Here is a 22,017-nt window from a genome sequence, read left to right on the forward strand (position 1 = left end):
TTCCTTGTGTGTGCTGCGGGGTTCCACGTTCGACGGCGCGGCGTAGACGGAGACCCAGATGACAGGCATCATCAATTACCCAGCCATGCTCGTTGAGAGTGACAACCAGAACGAAGGGGTTTAAGCCAAACCGGACCCAACCGGACCCGCCGCCGCCGCCGCGGGGAAACAGGCTTTATCCTCCCCAATTTGCGTGGCCGTTCCAGGTGCGGCCCTCCGGGGCACATTCCAGGACAAGGGAGCTGTCAGCGGGCCAGAGCGCGCCGTACCACAGCCGACGCTATGCGCTACCGCGAAGACAACATTCTTTCCCTCGGACTCAACACGTGAGGGGGGGGGGGGGGGGCGAGACCACGATGCGGTGGTATGTTTGTGCGCCCAAGTGAAAGCCCTAGCCCCCCCCTCCTTACCCTTACGACGTGGGCTATCGCCGGGAAGGCACCCACAGCTTCCCGCCGTGCCTCGTGAACAAAAGCGCATTCCCAGAAGGGCCGTGACAGACACCTGTCATGGCGGACAGGCAGTACTCGCCAAGAATGTGGAAAGACAGGCGCTAGTGAACAAAAAGCGCATTCCCAGGATGGCCGTGACGGACACCTGTCATGGCGGACAGGCAAGACTCGCCAAGAATGTGGGAAGACAGGGGCGACCCTTAGTCTGGTTTACCGGAGGAACAGACGAACCCATTCATGGTTATTAGCTGTGTCCCGCCGTCGGTAGCGCGGCAGCATCGTGGGCCCTTTCGCCCCCTCCTCTGTTGTTGACGAGCGACGCGGACCGATGGTGGGAGGCGGTATGCATGCCTGAGGCAAGGATTAGCTCCGAAGAGAGAGCCTGTGTATACTCTCACTTGAGAGAGAGTGGTGGCGTTTTTGTTGTTTATTTAGTTTGTATTGTTAACAGACTCTGGGTTCGAGGCTAAGCCCAACCCAAGGAGTTGTCCCCATCTCGCATGTTATTTTTGATTGGAGAATTGATGCTTTGAGCGGGCCACTGGAAATGACCGCCCTTAGTCCTTTGTTAATCAAGTGCTTAAAAGCACATGTAAACGGATGCAGTCCAGTCCAGTCTGAGCGGAGGACGACATCGTTCGCCAAGAGGGCCTTCAGCGCCGAAGCCCGACGGCGTGCAGCTTCTGCCAGCAACCGCTCGAGCCCAACTCCGGAGCCACTCCATCGCCCCCATGAAGTCGTCGGCACGTAAGCTCGGACGCCCCAGCCTCTGATGTATAATCTTAATCATGTGTGATTACTGAATATATCTGTTTGTTTAAACTGAGACATACGGTGTCTCTTTGCCTCTCCGTCCCGTGTGGACCTGCGCATTATGGGGGTCATCACACTGTGTAACGCAGCTAAAGGCCACTTAAGTGACCGTTACCATTTCGGTGGCGACTCGATGGGTGCCACCTATGCTATGTCACCGTGTTATGCTAACACACGCACTGCCGCCACTGGTTATAGTAGTAGCACGCAAAAAAAGTTAATAAAAACGGTAGAGCTAAGCTTAGGGGCTTAGCACATTATAAGCATGAGCTGATTGATATTAGCGGCCGAAACGCCTTGAGCGGTACTGTCTTCCGGCACGACCGATTCGTGGTTGTCCGCACCTAGGCCGGGCTTTGTGCTCTTTTCCGCTAGCAGTCTTCGGGGACAAGTGCTCACACGCAGCCCCGCAGAGAGGAGGAGCCCTGCCGAAAGCGGCCGCAGTAGTATAGGTACACGGTTGCCCTTGCGGCTCGGTCGACGAGTCCCCGGTGTGACCGACTGCGGCCCCTGTCCCCCTCACAAGGCCAATGAGGGAAGAAGGACGCAGCCACTGGCACGCGGCTGTCGCGTCGTGGTGGTTCGCGGATGCGCGAGAGCTAAAGGCTCTTCGCGCGCACCTTATGGAAGTTGACCGCCTGATACGCACCGCCTTTCACGTCCGCAGGTACGTGGAATACTTCCACTTTTTAGAGCGTTAGATATGGCTCATCGACACGAAAATGCGGCGGCATCGAACAAGTGCCGCCGTTTTACAAAATTCGTGGTTGGCCGAAACTGTGTGACGTCATCAAAGGCGGAAAAAATACGAAATGTTAACCAGTAATAGTCAGCACTAGCGCTTACAACTGCGCCAACTACAAAGCAATAGAAGAGAATGGGAACAGAATTGGAACATAATGCCTTGGCATTTCTCGCACCTAAGTTCCTCCCGTGCCCCCAGTAATTTTCATTCGTAATTAAAGGTAAAAGAACCTAGCAAACTGGCAGCGTCGTTGACGCCATGCTGTGCCGCAATATGTTTCCTGTCCTGCATGCGAAGCACACCAGTCGAGGCAGAATAGCTGCCGCCGATTCTCACCGCGCGAACTTCGATGCGGCACGAAGCCGGCTCGAGGCCTTGCATTCGAGCAGCTGCGTGTACCGCTGTCTCCATCTTTCCAGCTCAGCATGCGGCCCTGGTAATGGCACATCACCTAAGGCGTTAAGAGTGCTGTGATGGCGAAAACTGTCTGGCATCCGGCGTCGGCCTTCTATGCACGAAACATCGGCTCTAAGGACACACCAGCCATAATGAAACACTGGATACAATGAAACACCGGCGATAGCAACTTGGTAAGGACCCGTCAGTGACCGATGAGAGTGATTGGGTTCTATTGATAATAGCTGTTTAGTGAAGTTACAAGTAGCGGTAGTGGTAGAGTTGGGGCTCCAGGCTGCAAACGATACGCCAAAGGAAAATAGGAGTGTAGGGAAGATTGTTCTCGCATTACCTCCGTATCAATCCAATTCATCGCCCCTCAATTTTTTTTTGACAGTTGGACGTCGGCTCTTGCGGCTCCAATATAAATTGTTGACTAAAGTCGAACGTTACCGTTGAATGAGACGCGTTCCCAATACAGCTCAGTAAAAATCGGGGTCCGAACACGACAATGGTGTGCGAATAGCCATTGGTGGTATCGAGAAAAAAAAAACACTAGGCTGCATTAAGCCCCTTATCGAGAACAGTAACGCTTCACTGACTAGATGCAAACGATTCGCGCGAGTTGCGGAGCCAGGCAACTGGAAGCAGGAGCGCGAATTTGAACGGTCGCTTTTCGTGGTCACGCTAACACACGACCCCATCCATGCACGAACAAGCTGGGCTCCTTAGAAAGACCCGTACGGGACGACTCCGTCGTTGATGAACTGCAGCGGCAAATGGACAATCAGTTTTTTTTGCCTTGCCCACGAAGACAAAACCCGCGTCGGTGCTTTATTCGAACAATTAATAATAACCGTCGAACAGTTTCCTTCGCGGCACGCAAGCGTGAGCGAATTCGTCTTTGTAAGCCGTACTGTACGTAGTTTTTGCGCGTCCCCGCCAACAAAGCATTAACGAGGTCCTGCTGTAATTGATGCACTTTTATGTGGCAATGCCGAAGGAGCGGAGGCACACACCGTTAATGTCAACCATATGGGGCACTGAAATTTCACTGCACGTGCGGTCTTGCATTTCGTCTCCGGCGAAATGTGAACACCACGGCCGGGATAAAACTCGAAACATTGTGCTCCGTTGGAGAACGTCACGGTGACGGCAGGGGCGCCGTGGAAGTGACTGTGGATCCGCGTATCTCCAGACAAGCCCGATTTCCAGCAAGGCGTGCACGACGCAGTCCTCACTTCAAGCGATGATTCCTTCCCCGACACGTTTTTGATCAGTGGCGTAAGGCCAGCTTGCTTTCCGGGGTTTCTTTTTCTTTTTGAACATTTTGAGTCGATGTCACATCGCATTGTTTAGACTTACCTCTCTCCGGTACAAAAAGCCGTTTTTCAAGATACCCAAACCCGCCGCGGTGGCTCAGTGGTTAGGGCGCTCGACTACTGATCCGGAGTTCCCGGGTTCGAACCCGGCCGCGGCGGCTGCGTTTTTATGGAGGCGAAACGCTGAGGCGCCCGTGTGCAGTGCGATGTCAATGCAAGTTAAAGAACCCCAGGTGGTCGAAATTGTTCCGGAGCCCTCCACTACGGCACCTATTTCTTCTTTTCTTCTCTCACTCCCTCCTTTATCCCTTCCCTTACGGCGCGGTTCAGGTGTCCAACGATATATGAGACAGATACTGCGCCATTTACTTTCCCCCCAAAAAACCAATTAAAAAAAAAGATACCCAACAGAAGTAATATACTACCACAGCAGAAACCGAAACTAGGTTTCGGCCAAACTATGACGTCACGATATACCAGGCTATGACACCACGAATACTGTCCAACTTATCATGTGCGCAGGCTAAACAGGCGACTGCAAGCGACAGCTTCAGTCATTACTTGTATCGAGTGACCAAGAGCAAGCCCGAAATATTGTTGTTCACCAAACGCAGAGCGAACAATAACGAGCATGACAAAGTACAAAGTCATATGCGCAAAGTTGCCTGTAAAAATCGCCCCGATTGAGGCCATCAAATTGCAAATTTTAAAATAATTTGGTTTGCAACAAGACGGCGCCCAGCTGCGAGATTTGACGCAAATGACAGCAAAACTGCGGATAACTTACCCTTAAAGTTTTAGCACAATCCAAGCAAGCAGTGCACCCTTGCGCGACTCACAAAGAAGCCATCCAGTGAACGACATTTCCAGACACATGGAAGCCATTACCATCCAGCCTGCTTGCAGAAAGGTGTCGCCACTAATATGGTAGAAAATAACGCTCAGATTTTCTTCTTTCGTGTAATATCGTCCATGGAGATCCTTGAGTCAATAAAATGTAATGAAAGACTGCCGCATCTGAGTTCGAGTCAGGACTTCATTGCATCGGGTCGCCGAGCCGTCCATAACTTCTATCTCGGTGTCTCCGCGCCCTTGAATGCTATTTTACTATAATTATCATGAAGTTACTGAGCGTCGTCGACCACCCAGTTTGTTGTAGGCGTGTAATAAAATTCACACAGAAAGGTCACGAGGCGACCGCACGGCGCAACGCAACGTCAGCGGGCGTCAAAGTGAGCCGGCCCAGCGTGACCTTCAAAAAATGTCTCCAACCTGAGCTGAACAGAGGACCTCAAATCCAGGAACCCCACAGATGTCACCACATGCGCCAGAAATACGCCCACAGATGACGGCCGAGGTCCGACACAAATGCTCACGCATGACAGAAGTGAACAATGCACCGAAGAAAGCAGAACAAAGCAAGCGTTCGGTCTCAGGTTGGAGCCCCAGCTTGGAGTCCAGCATTCATCCCAGCATTTTGGGAGGACAATTTTCGCAAATCAACTACAGCTCGCGAAAAATTGGCGCTGTGAAATCAGGATACGCAGGCGAACACGTTTCCTATAACGTCAGCGCGATTTGCAATTACGAAGAGTGCGGAGATTCTCGCGTTTGTAAGCTACGTGTCCTCGTCCAATAAAATGCCCGAAAAATGGCCCAAGGCTGGTGCAATGCACATCTTGAGGAATTTATTGGCACGTTCTTGCAATTCCCGTAAGTGGTCATTACAGCATCTCGTTCCAGCGATGGAACGAAATTTACTGTCCGAGTTGAGCACAGAACAATACATAGCGCATTATTTTTCTTCCTATATATCAATATGTCTACAGTCGAAGCTAAAGAGATGCGAAAAGCCCGTAGGACGACCCGCGTGGCAGGGGAATGGCTCGAAGACCTCGCACCTCGTTAAACCCACAGGGCACGGGAACAACTCGTGGGCGCAACTAGCGGCGGCAATCACTAAACGATGGGGAAGGAATAGAGGTGAGTCCCTTTGTTGTTATCGCTGGACGTCGTCCACTTGTTTCAACACCAAGTGTAAACTGAGGCCAGTAGTACGCTTTTCAGGGAGCTCAGTTTCGGTGAGTACAATAGATGACATGCTCCATGTACAGAACCAACAGATCCCTCAGGAAAGGTGACCTGTCCCTGCAACCACTGGAGGGAATCAGGTCTCACTCGCCATAAGGCTCCGAGAGGACGATTACGACTCCCATTATTTCGCGCGCGGTCCGGTCGATATGCTTCGTTACTAGGCCGACGCGATTGCCCACGGGGCGGCACAGCCGCAAGACCAGCAAAAGGAGGGCCAGTGTGCTGCCTCCTCTTGGTTTGTTTTCTATTTTTCTTTTTGTACCGGACATTGCAGGCACTGGATCCCAACGAAGCGATCGCTGAGACAGCACCTGCTCCCCGTCCTATATACGTACTCTCGTGCGCAACTCAGCGAAATGCGGGGTCCGTGAAAAACGTCCCTTGCCTTCGCCCGATGAGACGAGTCGTGCGAATCAGCCTTCACATCAAACGCACCCATCTTGTTTGCCACAGAAAACCGCGAATCGGAAGCTCCCCATAGGCGCTGCCTTTCGCAGCCATTTCGAATCGCTGGGCAGACGCGAAAAGTATCGCATCTCTGTCGATGCGTGGATGTACGGCGCGCTTTCCATTGCGAAATTCAGCCGGGAACCCCCCCTCCCTACACTTCCCACCAGCTCACGTGTAAAAGCAATCTAGCAGCAGACAAGAGAGAGGGTGTATTAAGCCCGGAAACGAACCGCATAAACGGGCACGAAGCGAGAGAACCGGGGGAGAGGAACCACGACAGGTCCAGATCTTGAGAGAGAGAGAGAGAAATTAGCAGGAGAATATAAGAATGGCTGGAGTCTATTAGGACTGTATCTTCCGAATTATGAACAGCAGCCTACATACTTAAAAATAAAAACAGTTAACTGATGAATCCTGCCAGTACTCACTTAGGTTAGGTAAGAAAATTGATAGACCTAACAGATGTGACTACTTGCATACAAGCCTTTCATCAGACCAGTTTTAGAATATGTATCGGCTGTTCGGGACCCACACCAATATCCCCCAACATAAGAATGCTCAGCGCAAATCTGTCTAGTTTATCTATAACTGTTATAGTTGGAACACTTACCCAACAGCTCTTTTGCAAAGGTCTAATTTCGAGACCATGCGAGCAAGATGATATTCACAGTGAAATAATAAAACTGCTCAACATGATTTACCACATTAAACTTGAAATAAGCAAAATGTTCATTTTTTGAGCTGGTTATCCAGCGCACAACCTAATCTTTACAATAAAAGAAAGTGAGCAATTTATTGTGCACAACGAATGTGTTTAAAGCTTCATTTTTTTTCCACGTTTCAAGAATATTATCAATCAATGATACGGCTTTCGGGGTATGTATTGTATAAAGAGACCCCGTAGTGCAACGGTGCAGTGGGACCTCTTAAGAAAATGCAACTGTAATTGTTAACGTAAGCTTTGTAAAGAATAAATAAACATCTCACAGAACTGATGAGCAATGCAAAAACTAAAATGAGAATTGTTATAGATCAACGCATTAACAATCCGCACCTGGAACAACTGACCTGAACATGCTTGAGTGTTCGGTCGTGCCCCCTTTTTTTAGTCCATTCCTAAACATGACCTAAAATACAGCAGTGCTTCACACTGTCCTAACATTGTGTTTATAACTCATATGGCTTTGTATGTATTCTAAATGTTATTCTCATGCCATCGTTCACTCGACTGCATATATATCGCATAACTGTATACTGTCTCTTTATGTACCAGCCACTCTTGCATAAGACCTAACATACCGATGAGAATGGACTCGAGCTAATTCTCCGCAAAGTTTATAAGGCAGCCCTCGATCTCCCCATTGCCACGTCCAACCAGTGTCTCCTCAACTTGGGGATGACCAACACCTTTGGGGAACTACGAGAGGCCCATCTCAACGATCAATTCTTGCGACTCAGCAAAACAGACGCGGCCAGCCGCCTCCCGGCCCGCATACACATCTAATGCACAGCACGTACCGAAGAGCGGGCGCACATCCCCGAAGCCTGGTGCTTCACTCTGAAGGTGCGCCCCTTCTCTAGCAATGAATGAATGAATGAATGAATGAATGAATGAATGAAAACTTTATTGTCCACCGAGAAGGAGCCCCCAAATCCCAGGTCCCGGCAGCAAGGCCTGGCACGCGGGTAGGCGATGCTCCGCAGACTAAGGACAAGGGGCATTGTTTCTTCACGGCGTCAGCCGCCAGCCGGGTGGCTTGCTGCTGGATGACAGGGTCCTTGCTCCACAGCGAAACTTTACGGGCTTCTCTACTGTTGATGTTTAAGCCGGCGCCCAGGGAATCGGCGCATACCCAAATTATGTGATGAAGAGCGCCCCTTTCACCGCAATTTTTACACTTAGAATATTCTATTTTTCATCCCCGGTCTGTGTCAGGTAGACCCAGATTGGGAAGATGTAATTTTCAGCTTGCAACCGCCTCCAAATGCGCGCCTCATTATTGGAGAGAGACCGATCTGGGGGTGGAAATATCCTTCTATGTAATTTATAGTGTTCGTTAAGTTCGTGGTATGTAATGATGCAATATTTCATTCCCTTGCATCCGGGCTGTTCTACGGCCGCTCGGTAGCAGAGATCTCGAGCGAGCGCGTGTGCAGCCTCGTTGCCAGGAACAGATTCGTGCGCAGGTACCAATATGATGGACATTTTTCTATCAATTGGGTTTGTTGAGAGGATGCGTCTGGCTTCCTCCGAAATTCTTCCTTTCGCAAAATTCCAGATGGCTGTTTTGCTGTCACTAATTATTATGTATGCTCGGGTGCCGACGCAAGGGAGCGCTATTACAGCTTCTTCGGCCGTAACTATGTCTCGTGTGCGTAATGAGGCCCTAATTTTGGTTGTACCGCCTCCATCTACCACTGCCTATCGCTCCATGTTTTTTGCCTGCTGCGTCGACATAGGCTACTTCCTCAGCTGTATTGTTCTTTATATTTTTGGCGATGGTTTTTGCTCTGTGTTCCTTGTTCTGTATCGGGTGCATGTTTCTCGGTATAGAGGTGGGACAATAAATACTTCCTCGCGTCTAGGGGAATGTATGTTTTTTCGTGTTGGCCTCTGTCTGGTTGGTGGCCTATCCACCCGAGGATGGTTCTCCCCGTTTTTGTCTGGCTCAGTCTTTCTAACTGCGCGATTCTTACTGCCTCAGTTAGTTCCTGCCAGCTATTGTGGATTCCCATGCCTTCCAGATTTCCCGTTGAACTGGATATGGGGAGTCCTAGTGCTCGCTTCACGCATTTCCTAATTATGGCGTCGATTCTGTCGCGCTCCATTTTCTTAATGTTTACAAAGGGTGTGGCGTAGCAAATGCGACTAATGGCGTAAGCTTGGGTCATCTTTAGGAGGCTGCGCTCTTTGAGGCCGCGGCCTCTGAGCGAGACTTCTGAATATGCCCGTGACTTGTGCTGCGTAGTTTTCTAATGTCCTAATGGTGTTTGTGTTCTGTCCATTGGCTTGAATTAACATTCCCAGGATTCTTATTTCGTCTACTGTCGGGACGAGAGTGTTTTCCACCATAATTTTTGTCTACGTCTTTCTTTTTCTCCAGTGGTAGATGAAAAATTCCGATTTTTCCGGGGAGTAGGACAGACCTCTGTCTGCCGCGTATTTAACCTCTACGTCTGCGGCAGTTTGAAACTTCTGTTCTATCTCCACCCCCCCCAGTATGACAAAGGACACTCATGAGGGCCTCCGCCACTAAGCCGGGAGTGTTCTTCGCGGACGCGGCTGGCGCACACCACGGGGGCCGGTACACCGTCGTCCACCAAGGCAAACCTGTTCAGGGCCTCACCTTCCGTGCCCCGAACATTAATCACGCGGAGGATATCACCCAGAGTATCGAGCCATCGTCACCGACTCTCCGAGCGCCTGCATGCCGGAACAGTGAACAAGGCCGCATCCCATGCGGGGCCTTCAAAATTCTAGCAACTTGCGAGAGCCAGGGTTTTTCAACCCACCGCACCATTGTATGGACCCCGGCGCAGCATGTAGGCATTGAGGGCAATGAGGCAGCTGATTCTGGCGAGATACCGAAATTTGCATCGCCACATTCACCCCCCCCCCCCCCCGTAAAGGCCTCAAAAAGGCGGAGGAGCGCTGGTTTTTCCGTCTATACACCGACACGGTACTGTGCCCAGCATTCCTAAAGCATTTCAATGCGGCATTCTAAGGGGAATGGCCACATTGTGAGAAGGTATTTGCGGGCACCTGGCACATGGTGTGGGCTTGCCCCTCAAATCCTTCCTTTCCACCCCATCGTCACCCTACCCGAGACGACTTGGAGGCCCAACAAGCCCTGGTGGCTCGAGCCCGAGCCGCTGCTAAGCCACGGGGGTCCCATGGACACCTCCCCCTCCCCCCCCACCCCGGCTTGAATTTGTAAAGGTCAGACCATTAAATTAAGGTCTGCCTCAAAATCCTCTCTGTACATCGCCCAATAAATGTTACCGCCACCACCATATATCCAGGAGGCTGCCAGTATGCATTACATAAACAAAAAAAAACTCAGATGGCACTTAAGGATTTTTATATGTTGTGAAGGCGCAGATCTTCCATTACAGCCTCTCTGCTTTTATCTTTCACTACAAACTTCCTCCCTTCCCTCATGGCGTCTATGAGGTGTCCACCGATATGTGAGACAGTTACTGCGCCTTTCCTTTCCTCTAAAATCACCACGCAGACGCACAACGGCCACTTCCGAGAGCAGCGTCACTGCAGCTCGTTCGTGATCTCTTCGGGCGGCGGATGGGCAGTATTGAGTGGCCTCCGTGAGATTTGTCCAACGGGCAAGGCGTCGCGCCGAACGGGCGATGGCGTTCCGTGGACTCCCTGGCAGCGCTGCAACACGCTGTCGCGTTTCACTCTTAAAGGCGAAGATTAAGCATCCTCCAAATTTGAGGAAGTCGTCGGCACGTAAGCTCGGACGCCCCAGCCTCTGAGAAACGCGCGCGTTCGCACGGGGAGTCAGACGTGCTGGTCGTCGGCTCCGGCGATTTTTCAGCCGGAGCAGCGGAAGTTTCCGCCTGACCCTAGCAAGATCATCCCCAACGTGCACCGAAAGCTGTCGGGAACATCTGGACACCAGTTTTTTCCAAGGTGGGCCCGGTTAAACCCCCTTTTCGGGCAACACATGGCCCGATCGGGCCGGTGGCGCGGCTAGGCCTAACGGCCGAACCGGTACCCGGCACATCGGGGCCTCTGGCCACTGACGCCAGTATGGCTGCTACGCAAATCTCCTGCCGAGGCTACGACCCCGAGAACATGCACTGAACAACGGTTAACCCAGCGGAAACCGAAGGCCCAGATTCGGCAAGATTTCGCAGCGCCGCGTTGAACGCCGCAGTGCTGCGCCGAGCGCAAGACCAAGCCTTAAAGCCGGCGTCCGTAGACGCGGCCGGCGTTCACGCCGGAAACCAGCAGTCACCCGCCCCGCGCGCGGCGGGCCGCAGTCGGCGACTGCTCACGAAGTGGAAACCGCCTGTTATTCCCAAGCCTGCTCCAGACGACTACGTCGTCGTCATCAAGCCCCGGACCCGCGTCTCGTTGTACGAGACTTTCCAGGAGACCGGCTACGGCCGGGCGTTCACGGCTCTCCTGGGCGCGCAACCCGCAACAGATCTTACCATAATACCGGTAAGAGAACAAAACCTCATTATTGTTCACACTGCGAAACCTGAGCTAGCCGACCGTATCATCGGCGAATTTGAACTTAATGGACCCGACGGGAAGGTCCCCCTTGTGGGGCACCTGCGCCAAGACGACAAGAACGTCTGCTACGGCGTCATTACCGTCCGTAACTCTGAAACTACGGACTCGCTCCGTACTAGGCTCCAATGGCGCTTCGGCACCATCGTGGAAGTGCGAAAATTTGGGACATCCAACAAAGCGAGACTGACTTTCGCCGGAACAGAGAAGCCACGTTTCGTGCACTACGACTCGGAGCTTGTACAAGTTAGGCCTTACCAGCGAACCATTCCAGCCTGCCGACATTGCGGTGTGGTCGGCCACCGCGTGGACGCCTGCCCCGGCCAGAGGCTGGACCGGTGCGGCCTGTGCGGACAGCAGGCTCTACTCGTTGAGGGGGTGCGGGCCCCTCACCAGTGCAACCCAGTGTTCAGTGTGCGGCGCGGCCCATGCCACGGGGGGCCCAGCGTGTACTGCTAAATATCGCGCTATCCAGCCCACGCAGGCCGAGCGCGGGCGTAAATCGAAGCGAAACCGACGCAAGCGTGGCAAGCGTCGCCCGGACAAGCTGAAGGCCAAGGCTGCCGACCAAGCCATGGACCAGCCTGTGAATTCCTCTACTGGGAGCCAAGGGAAACCTCCAGCTGCGCCACCGCCGCCTCAAGCCGGTGCAGCGAAGCCCCTCGGACCTCCCCAAAACGGCGGCTCCAAGACGTGGGCAAACGTTGTCAAGCAACACTCCCAGGTGAGCGGCGCCGGCAGGGCAGCTTCTCCCTTCGCTCCCCCTTCCCAATCCCAACAACGGCCAATCTCTGCCGAACAAAAAGAAATATCTGCTCTCCGCGAGCAGGTTGCAAATTTTCAAAAGCGCCTCGCAATAGCGGAGGCCCGCCAAAATTCCCCCTACCACACCTCTGCCTCACCCGCAGCAGAGGCAATGGAAAGCGACGCAACCCCTTCAGGACAGGCTGCGCATGCCCTCACGGCACTCGAGGCGAGAGTGAGCGCGCTTGAAACTCAAGTTAACAACAGAATATCCGCATTGGAAACGCAAATCAATGCCACACTTACGGCGGCACTCAACAAAATTAGCCACCTTGCGGCATCTATCCCGAACCTCATAACCGCTCAGTTCGCTCAACTCACCCGCGCTCCCAAGCGCGCTGGCCCGCTCAAAACCTCCGCAGGCCGGCAGCTCAAAGCGTCTAGGCGTCGAATCGCCGGAGAAGAAGAAGAGGTCCCCTGTGCCATCCTCAGTACAGAGAACGCTCCTCTCTTTGGAGCCACTGGCTCTCAAGCCTCCTCTCTCCAAACTCACAACTCTACCCTTGATCATGACGGGCGCCCCTAGAAATAGGAAGCATCCGCGAAGCAATTCGATCCCTATTCAAATTGTACAGTGGAACTGTCGCGGATTCAAGGCACGCACAAAGCGAGCCGATCTACGCCTTTTCCTTACAACGTTCCCAGAATTACCTGCTGTGGTGGCCCTTCAGGAGCCAGGAAATGGCGCCACCCTTGCCAGTTACACGGTGTACCAGCAGGATGCGCATAGCTGCCTCTGCGTACATAAAAATTACACGGCCTCCCAGGTTGACCTGGATCTTAGCGCTACTTTCTCCTATGTAATGGTGACGATCCTTCCGCTACGCAAACAGGACCCCCCATTGCACATACTCAACATTTACTGTCCCCCAAAGCTACCAAATGTTACATTCGCAGATATCTTCAGCCGGGCTTTGAAGGTCGCGAATCGGGATCCCCTCATAATCGTTGGGGACTTTAATGCTCCCAGCACCTTATGGGGATACACACGTGAAGAGAAACGCGGACGCAAGTTGGCGGAGCTTGTTTCCAAACTGGGCCTTACTCTTCACACGGATCCCGCGCAACCCACTCGTATAGGTAACTCCGTTACACGCGATACGTGTCCGGACCTCACAAAAATATTCGCTATGCAGATTGGAGGAACACCGAGGAATCCCTCGGTAGTGACCACTGCATAATTACCACTACAATCCATACCAAGCCACTCACAAGACCACAGGCCAATGCAAAACTACCCGACTGGACCAAATTTAGGAACAGTTACACCAATCCTCAATCGATAATGGACCAAGGATACTCAACGTGGTCCCAACACCTAGTATCCCATTTGAAATCAGTCGAGCAAAATGTTCAACTCTCAGAGGCGAGCCCGGCGGTGGATAACCACCTCCTCCACCTCTGGGAGGCACGACACAGCCTAGTCCGCCGCTGGCGTCGTCAAAAACACAATCGGAAACTCAAAATTCGAATTGCGGATATCACCCAACAGGCGGCACAATACGCGGCCCAACTCGCCGACTCCAATTGGGTGCACCGATGCAACACTGCAGCTCGGCAAATGTCGAGTCGGAGTACGTGGCGCCTCTTCCGCGCTCTTATTGAACCGGCACAAACCCGTACTGAGACACAAAAACAGCTTCAAAGGGCTATACATAACTTCACTGGAGACACGGCCAAACTGGCCGATGCGCTCCGCGACCAATATTTGAGTATACACCAGGATCCCCGTGGTCAGGCGTACTCGTATGCCGGTTCCGAGAACGTGGATTTGGATCAACCGTTCCAGCTCCATGACCTAAAAGCAGCCCTGGCTAAAATGAAGCGAGGTACAGCACCAGGCCGGGACAAGGTGACGGTGAAGCTTATTGCCAACCTCCCAGATCCCGCCTACGAAACTCTCCTCGATTACTTCAACACTATCTGGATTGGAAGCACACCACTCCCCATAGATTGGAAAACGGCACTAGTAACTTTCATTCCCAAGCCAGGTAAAGCCATTAACACCGACAACCTCCGGCCCATCTCCCTCACTTCGTGTGTGGGGAAGCTGATGGAGACTATGGTCCGCGACAGATTGTCGGCTTTCTTGGAACAACAAAACATTTTCGCAGACACCATGTACGGTTTCCGCCAACACCGGTCCGCACAAGATGTCCTGTTGCAACTTCACAAGGAGATTCTCGACCCCGTCGAGCACCCCAGCAATGATAAAGTAGTCGTCGCACTTGACCTGCGGGGGGCTTTCGACAATGTGACCCACGAGATCATCCTATCCCACTTGTCGCAAACACATTGTGGGCGCAATACTTTCAATTATATCAAACAATTCCTTACAGATCGCCAATCCTATATCCGGCTACAAGACACAGAATATGGCCCATATCAACTTGGTACACGAGGGACCCCACAGGGAGCTGTCCTCTCGCCATTACTATTTAATCTGGCCATGATGAAGCTCCCTACCCAGCTGGCGGAGGTCGCCGGTGTGCAGCACGCTCTGTATGCGGACGACATCACCCTCTGGGCAACACAACAATCGGTTGGAGACATCGAGACCAACCTGCAACAAGCGGCAGCTATAGTGGACGAATACGCTCGTCGCTGTGGTCTTGAATGCTCCCCGAGCAAATCTGAATTTGTGCACATACGCCCCAACTCAAAGTGCACAACCAAAATTGCCCTTTCCCTACTTAGCGGACCGATACCTGAACACGCGGAGATCCGGGTACTGGGGCTTTTCATTCATCATAGGCGCAAGATAGACACTACCCTAAACAAGTTACGTAAGGTGGGGGACCAGGTGGGTCGGATGCTCCGCCGGGTGTCCAATAAAAGGGGGGGACTACGATGCAAAGATGCCCTGCGGCTGGCCAATGCATTCGTGACCAGCCGGATTTTATATTCGGCTCCCTACCTCCACCTACGCAAATGCGATGAGAATGCCTTAGAGGTAGTTCTCCGCACGATTTATAAGAGAGCGCTCGACCTCCCCATAACGACGTCCAACAAGCGTCTCCTCGGTCTGGGGATGACCAACACCTTTGGGGAGTTACGAGAAGCTCATCTTAACAATCAATACTTGCGCCTAAGCAAAACACCTGCGGGGAGCCGCCTTCTAACCCGCTTACACATTTCCTACGCAACACATACAGAAGAACGGGTCCGCATCCCTGAAGCCTGGCGCTTTGCACTCCAGGTGCGACCCCTTCCGAAGAACATGACTGCAGACACCCGTGATGGTCGCCGTCTCGCGCGGGCGGAGGCTATTTCTCAACAATATGGCCACAAGCCAGGTGTCTTCTATGTGGATGCGGCCGGCCCACACCATGGGGGTTGGTACACGGCGGCCGTCATCCACCAAAACACTACAGTTCAGGGCCTTACTTTCCGTGCCCCAAACATTACATTTGCGGAAGAGATCGCCATTGCACTGGCCGCAGCAGATCCAGAGTCCCGAGTCATTATTACGGACTCCAGGGGCGCCTGCCGCAATATTGAGCAAGGGTACATTCCAGACCGTGCTTTCAAAATTCTCCACGCATGCGATTACACAGGGTTTCCGACCCATCGTACCATCGTGTGGGCTCCGGCTCATGCGGGTCTTGAGGGGAACGAGGCAGCCGACGCTGCCGCCCGCGCGCTTACTCACCGGGCGTCGCCTCATCCGCAGCCTGATCCGGAATTCAATTTCAATCCGGCCATCACCTTTAAAGAGATCACCTCTCTTTATCAAAATTTTCATGGTCTCTATCCCCCTCCCTGTAAAGGCCTCACCAGGGTGGAGGAGCGCTGGCTTCTCCGCCTCTATACCAATACTGTACTGTGCCCGGCAGTACTTAAGCACTTCAATTCTTCTTTCTCGGGCGCGTGCCCACACTGTGAGGAGGAGTTTTCGGACACCTACCACATGGTGTGGGCATGCCCTTCCAATCCTGCCTACCCACCCCACCTCCACCCCACTCGAGAGGCCTGGGAAGCTGCCCTGCGCGGCTGCTCCGAACTCCATGCCCAACAGGCATTGGTAGCTAGAGCCCGAGCCGCTGCGGAAGCTACAGGGATCCCGGACTAGGGCTCCCTCCTAGTGTTTGTAAGGGACGGGCCCTTCCGGCTCGCCCCATCGACCTCTCACTGTAAATAGAAATAAAAGTTTTCCTCCTCCTCCTCCTCCTCCTCCTCCAAATTTGAAGCGAAAAGCTTCACTACGCTAGGTAAAGCAGTCGTCGCCTATGCCGGAGAATGACCTTGAACGACCCTCAGCCCAACAATGTTAGCCTTGTATGACCATATGTGGTACAGTTATGGTGTCGAACCTCTGACCCCTGACCTTAACCCATGACCTTTAGTTGAACTTTGAGCTCTGACCTTTGTTTTTCTTGCCATCGCTGGGATTTTCTTTACCATCTGCGCGTGCACACACTAACACACACACACTAACAAACTTTGGTTGGCTTTTTAGGAAAGGAAATGGCACCTAATTGTCTCATATCTCGGTGGACACCGGAACCGCGCCGTAAGGGAAGGGAGGGAGGTGGGAGCGAAAGAAGAAATAGAGGAAGAGGAGACGCAGTGGTGTGCTCCGGAAAAATTTAGACCACCTGAGGTTCTCTAACGTGGCGACGGTGGAAAACATTTGTTGTCAAGCAATACAGAGGGGGCAAACCCCCTAACATAGCACGAGGCAACCCATAGGAGGCTGCCCTTACAGGGAAAATGATAGCCCTTAGGGAAAATGACAGCCCTTAGAGGGCTATCCGCTTCAAGACGTCGGTAATTATCCAGCGCTGGTCAGCAGCAGCGGAGCTGGCCAGGACAGTCGCCCAGTATGACTCCGCCGTGGTGTGGGATGGAGGGTGTGGGAAGGTAGGACATGTGAGGAGGACGTGAAAAAGTCTCCCGGTTTCCCGCAGAACTTACAGGAGGAGGAAAGGAATTGATCAGGGTAGCGGGCATGAAGAAGAATAGGGTAAGGTGCAGTACGTGTCTGGAGTCGGCGCCAGTGAGAGGCTCGGTTAAGGTTAGGGAGGGAGCCGGCGGTGCGTTAACGCGCCGGGTATCTCGGTAGTAGGTAAGAATATCTCAACGTAAGCAGACGATCCTGGGATGGCGAAGGAGGTCCAACTTCAGCCCGGAATGTGAGACCTCGGGCGAGGGAGTTGACCTCCTTGTTGCCCGGGAGGCCTGCGTGTGCGGGGGTCCAGACGAGGGTTATGGGGCGGGTGGGGGATGAGTCAGTGGTGATGGAAACTCATATGGGGGCGATTAATCGGGCCTGATTGTCAGCGACGGCGAGAGCCATGCGGAGGCCCGACGAGTACGTTGCCACGTCCACGTAGGCTATCTCGGAACTGTCGCCGTACAGCTTCTGCAGGGCTTTGGCGCGGGATGCCCTGCGTTCTACGTCTTGCATCGCGAGCACGTCAGGGCCGTCTGCCCGAGCTAGGAACTGGTGAGCAGTCTCCACTTGGAACCAAAGCCTCGACAGTTCCACTGCCAGATGGTGAGGCTAGAGCGTGGTCTCGCCATCACTGAAGCTGTCGCTTGCCGTGGAGGAGTTGGAGACGGTGTGCAGCCGGGCTTTCAATTTAGGCCGCGCAGCAGCACAGGTTGTCGCGTGGCGAGCCTCTTGCTCCTTCAGCCGCAGGTCAGTTTGGCGAGCAAATTCGTCTATACGTGTAGTGAGGTTTGCGAATTGATTAGTGAAGGCCTGGATGGCCGTCTGCACAGCGGCATGAACTGTGGCCTCTATGGGTTAGAATTTGGGAAGCAGGGCTGTGGTTCCCTCGGCCGGGGTTGGTGCGGTCGGAGAGGTAGTGGGTGTTGCGGCCCGCTTCTTGGACGGCGGTTCGAGAGTAGGGAGGGGTGGCGGTAGAAGAGTGGGGGTAGGAGCGGCTGTGGTAGGAGTTTGGGCCTGCTGGCGGGCATGCAACTGTGCATGGTCTGGAGGGAGGCGAGCTGCGCGTGGACACAGAACAGCTCTTCATAGGAGGGGTAGGCGGAGTCTTGGAAAACTACGCCTGCCCAGCTCACCTCATTGGTGCAAAAGCCGGGTACCTGGGGAGGTGGTCTCGGTGGGACTGGAGGTGGTGGTGGCCTGGTTTCGGTCCAGGAGCGGGACCGGACCTTGGACTTGTTAGGGGTGGACGGCTGTTTCGGTGCGGCAGGCTGCAGCACCGGAAAGGACTTCGATGTGAGCCGCGGGGCCTCGGGCTTGCGGGTCGTGGAGCGGCTGCGGTGTTGGTGTGTAGCCTGGCTGGCGTTTGCCTCAGCGGCTCGCTTGGCATCACAGTACCTCTTTTGTAGCGTAAGCTACACTGGCAGAGGTTGAGAAGCTTCGCGTCGCTCCTGGAGTGCCGCGCTGCGCATCGAGCCGCCACCGCGCGCGCCTCGCTGGTCTGTGCTAGTGTTCCTGTATATGCTCCCGCTATGCTAACTGCGGGAGCATATACAGGAACACTACTCTGCGCATCATCTGGAAGCCGCACCACGTGACCAGCCACGTGACTGGTCACGTGACCAACCGCGTGACGAACCACGTGACCAGCCGCCGGCAACTGCTCCGCACCACGTGACGGACCACATGGCCAATCACGTGGTCAACCACCTGCACACTCGCTGAATGAAAAAAAAAACAGCGTCGAGGCTGGGAATCGAACCAGAGCCTTTCGCGCTTGAGGCGGAGACACGAGCCGTCGTGGCGGAGTGGTAGTGTTTAACCTAAGGTTTAACCTTGAATACAGGCGTATGTAGTGAATGCGCGCCTTTCATATGTTACCTTTTCCGAACTAGATGTCGCCGCACTTACGCTACGTATATCCTGGCCTAACAGAGCTAGGCCATGATCCATTTTTTTTTTGACGAGGTATGGGGTGCGGAAGCGTGTCTTGCACGTTCTGTCCGCCGTCAGGAATGCTTTGGCGCTGACCTTGCAATGCGGCGAGCAGGAGTGGTCCTGAGGGGGTTCGACTTGGTCGCAGCAAGGGACGCGGCGTTACTTGGGAGCCGGGCATACATCCGCGCGGTGGCCGAGTGCGCCGCAGTTACGGCAGTGCTCGATCTTCTTTTTGCAGAGGTAGCACCTTTAGAGTACAGAGGAGTAGTAGATGTGCTTGAGCACCCAGTCTTGTTCGAAGAGGATGATGATCGACTCTGTCGCGTCCATGCGTCTAAAGTCGAGGATGGGAGGGTTCTGCTCGTGACTGAGACGGCCCTTGATGTATTCGTATGAGTAGTCGAGAGGGACCCGTGGACAACGCCGCGGGTGCAGTCCTCCGGTGCCGCTTGGTAGGAGTATATGCCGTAGGCGGTGCCTTTGATGAGTATGGGCTTGTAATTCACAAGGGTAGAAACTTGGGCGAGTCGGTAATGATGTTCCATAGTATGTGAGGGTACCGAAAAACGGGACAAGGGACAAAGAAAGACATAGGCGCTTGTGTTGTGTGCGTCTTTCTTTGTCCCTTGTTCCGTTTTGCGCTACCCTCACATACTATAGTATGGGTTTGATGGTGATGTAGCGGAGTCGGTGCTGTTGGTCGGGAGAGTGTTGACGAGGATGAGATTTTGGTGGGTGTTGATGATGACTATGTCGGGCTTGGCCTCTTGAGGCCCGAGGCGGGCTACATGCAGAATGGCATCGCGAAGCACAACGCCGTTCAAGGTCGGAAGGTTGAGGCCGCCACGAGGACGAAGGATGATTTTATGGTCATCTATGGGTAGCTCGACTTATGACCTCGACTGTACCAGAAGCTTGGAAGAATGCAAACATTATCTTAATTCATAAGAAGGGAGACGGCAAGGACTTGAAAAATTACAGGCCGATCAGCTTACTATCCGTTGCCTACAAAGTATTTACTAAGGTAATCGCTAATAGAGTCCGGGCAACGTTAGACTTTAATTAACCAAATGATCGGGCAGGCTTTCGTAAAGGATATTCCACAATAGATCATATTCACACTATCAATCAGGTGATAGAGAAATGCGCAAAATATAACCAACCTCTATATATAGCTTTCATTGATTACGAGAAAGCATTCGACTCGAAACCTCAGCAGTGATACAGGCATTGCGTAATCAGGGGGTAGAAGAGCCTTATGTCAAAATACTGGAAGATATATATAGCAACTGCACAGCTACTATAGTCCTCCATAAAGTCAGCAATAAAATTCCAATAAGGAAGGGCGTCAGGCAAGGAGACACGATTTCGCCAATGCTGTTCAGCGCATGTTTACAGGAGGTGTTTCGAGGCCTGAATTGGGAGCAGTTGGGAATAAGAATAAACGGAGAATACCTAAATAATCTGCGATTTGCTGATGACATTGCCTTGCTGAGTCACTCAGGAGGTGAACTGCAAATCATGATCAATGAGTTAGACAGGCAGAGCAGATCGGTGGGTCTAAAAATTAACATGCAGAAAACCAAGGCAATGTTCAACAGCCTAGCAAGGGAACAACAGTTCACAATTGGCAGCGAGAGCCTAGAAATTGTGACGGAATACGTCTACTTAGGGCAGGTAGTGACAGCTGAACCGGATCATGAGAGGGAGATAACTAGAAGGATAAGAATGGGGTGGAGCGCATATGGCAAATTCTCGCAGATCATGAGTGGCAGTTTACCAATTTCCCTCAAGAGGAAAGTGTACAACAGCATAATCTTACCGGTACTCACCTACGGGGCAGAAACGTGGAGGCTAACGAAAAGAGTTCAGCTTAAGTTAAGGACAACGCAGCGAGCCAAGGAAAGAAAAATGATAGGTGTAACGTTAAGAGATCGGAAGCCAGCAGAGTGGGTGAGGGAACAAACACGGGTTAATGACATCCTAGTCGAAATCAAGAGAAAGAAATGGGCTTGGGCAGGGCATGTAATGTGAAGGCAAGATAACCGCTGGTCCTTAAGGGTAACGGAGTGGATTCCAAGAGAAAGTAAGCGTAGCAGGGGGCGGCAGAAGGTTAGGTGGGCGGATGAGATTAAGAAGTTTGCAGGCAAAGGGTGGATGCAGCTGGCAAAGGATAGGGTTAATTGGAGAGACATGGGAGAGGCCTTTGCCCTGCAGTGGGTGTAGTAAGGCTGATGATGATGATGATGATGGGCAGCTTGGGGTGGCGTAGGGAAGACAGTTGTGGCGGCCGGAGCCGGCGCCCGGCCGGGGCTTGAGGCAGATGCGGAGTAACGGTGGGAGGGGATTTGCGATTGGAGCTTCGCTTGTCGTGCGCCGATTGCCAGCCGTTGGTAGAGATAAGTTTCGAAGGAGATATGTCTTCTCCCTCTACTACAATGGGTTCCATGCCGCCGTAGAGGCGCCGACGCGCCGGTGGTCCTAGCTGCGTTTCTAGCGGCGTTAGGTATCGGCGGCTGCAGCGCCGCGAGGCTTAGCCTCAGCACAGCGAGGTGATGAAAAGATATGTACTTGCCCCTTAGTGTGGTGGTCCAAAGCGGGAAAGGTTGGCATCGGCAGGTTCCTGACGAGAAGCAGAGGCTGATGACACTAGTTTCAGACGGCTGGGATGAGTAAATCCGGTCGTAAAGGACAGTTTGCGGAGCGCATGTGAAACGCGTCCGCTCACTCGGCCTCCGAACGCCGCGTCTCCATATTAAACGTGCTCTGACATCACACAGCACAATGGCGCCTTTGCGTTTCGCCTCCATCGAAACGCGGCTGCAGCGGCCGGGATCGAACCCTGGAAC

General features: G+C 53.0%; 1 protein-coding gene and 1 non-coding gene across 4 annotated transcripts in view; one reads left to right on the forward strand and one right to left on the reverse strand.

The window, feature by feature from the left end:
* LOC144127925 (protein O-mannosyl-transferase Tmtc3-like) overlaps nt 1-22,017 on the reverse strand; it is a 542,030-nt gene that overhangs the window by 95,095 nt on the left and 424,918 nt on the right. The window lies entirely within an intron of this gene.
* TRNAS-ACU (transfer RNA serine (anticodon ACU)) lies at nt 3,815-3,886 on the forward strand. Its single transcript has one exon. It is a non-coding gene; the product is annotated as a tRNA-Ser (tRNA).

The sequence above is a fragment of the Amblyomma americanum genome, chromosome 4 (assembly GCF_052857255.1).
Source record: "Amblyomma americanum isolate KBUSLIRL-KWMA chromosome 4, ASM5285725v1, whole genome shotgun sequence".
Taxonomy (NCBI): domain Eukaryota; kingdom Metazoa; phylum Arthropoda; class Arachnida; order Ixodida; family Ixodidae; genus Amblyomma; species Amblyomma americanum.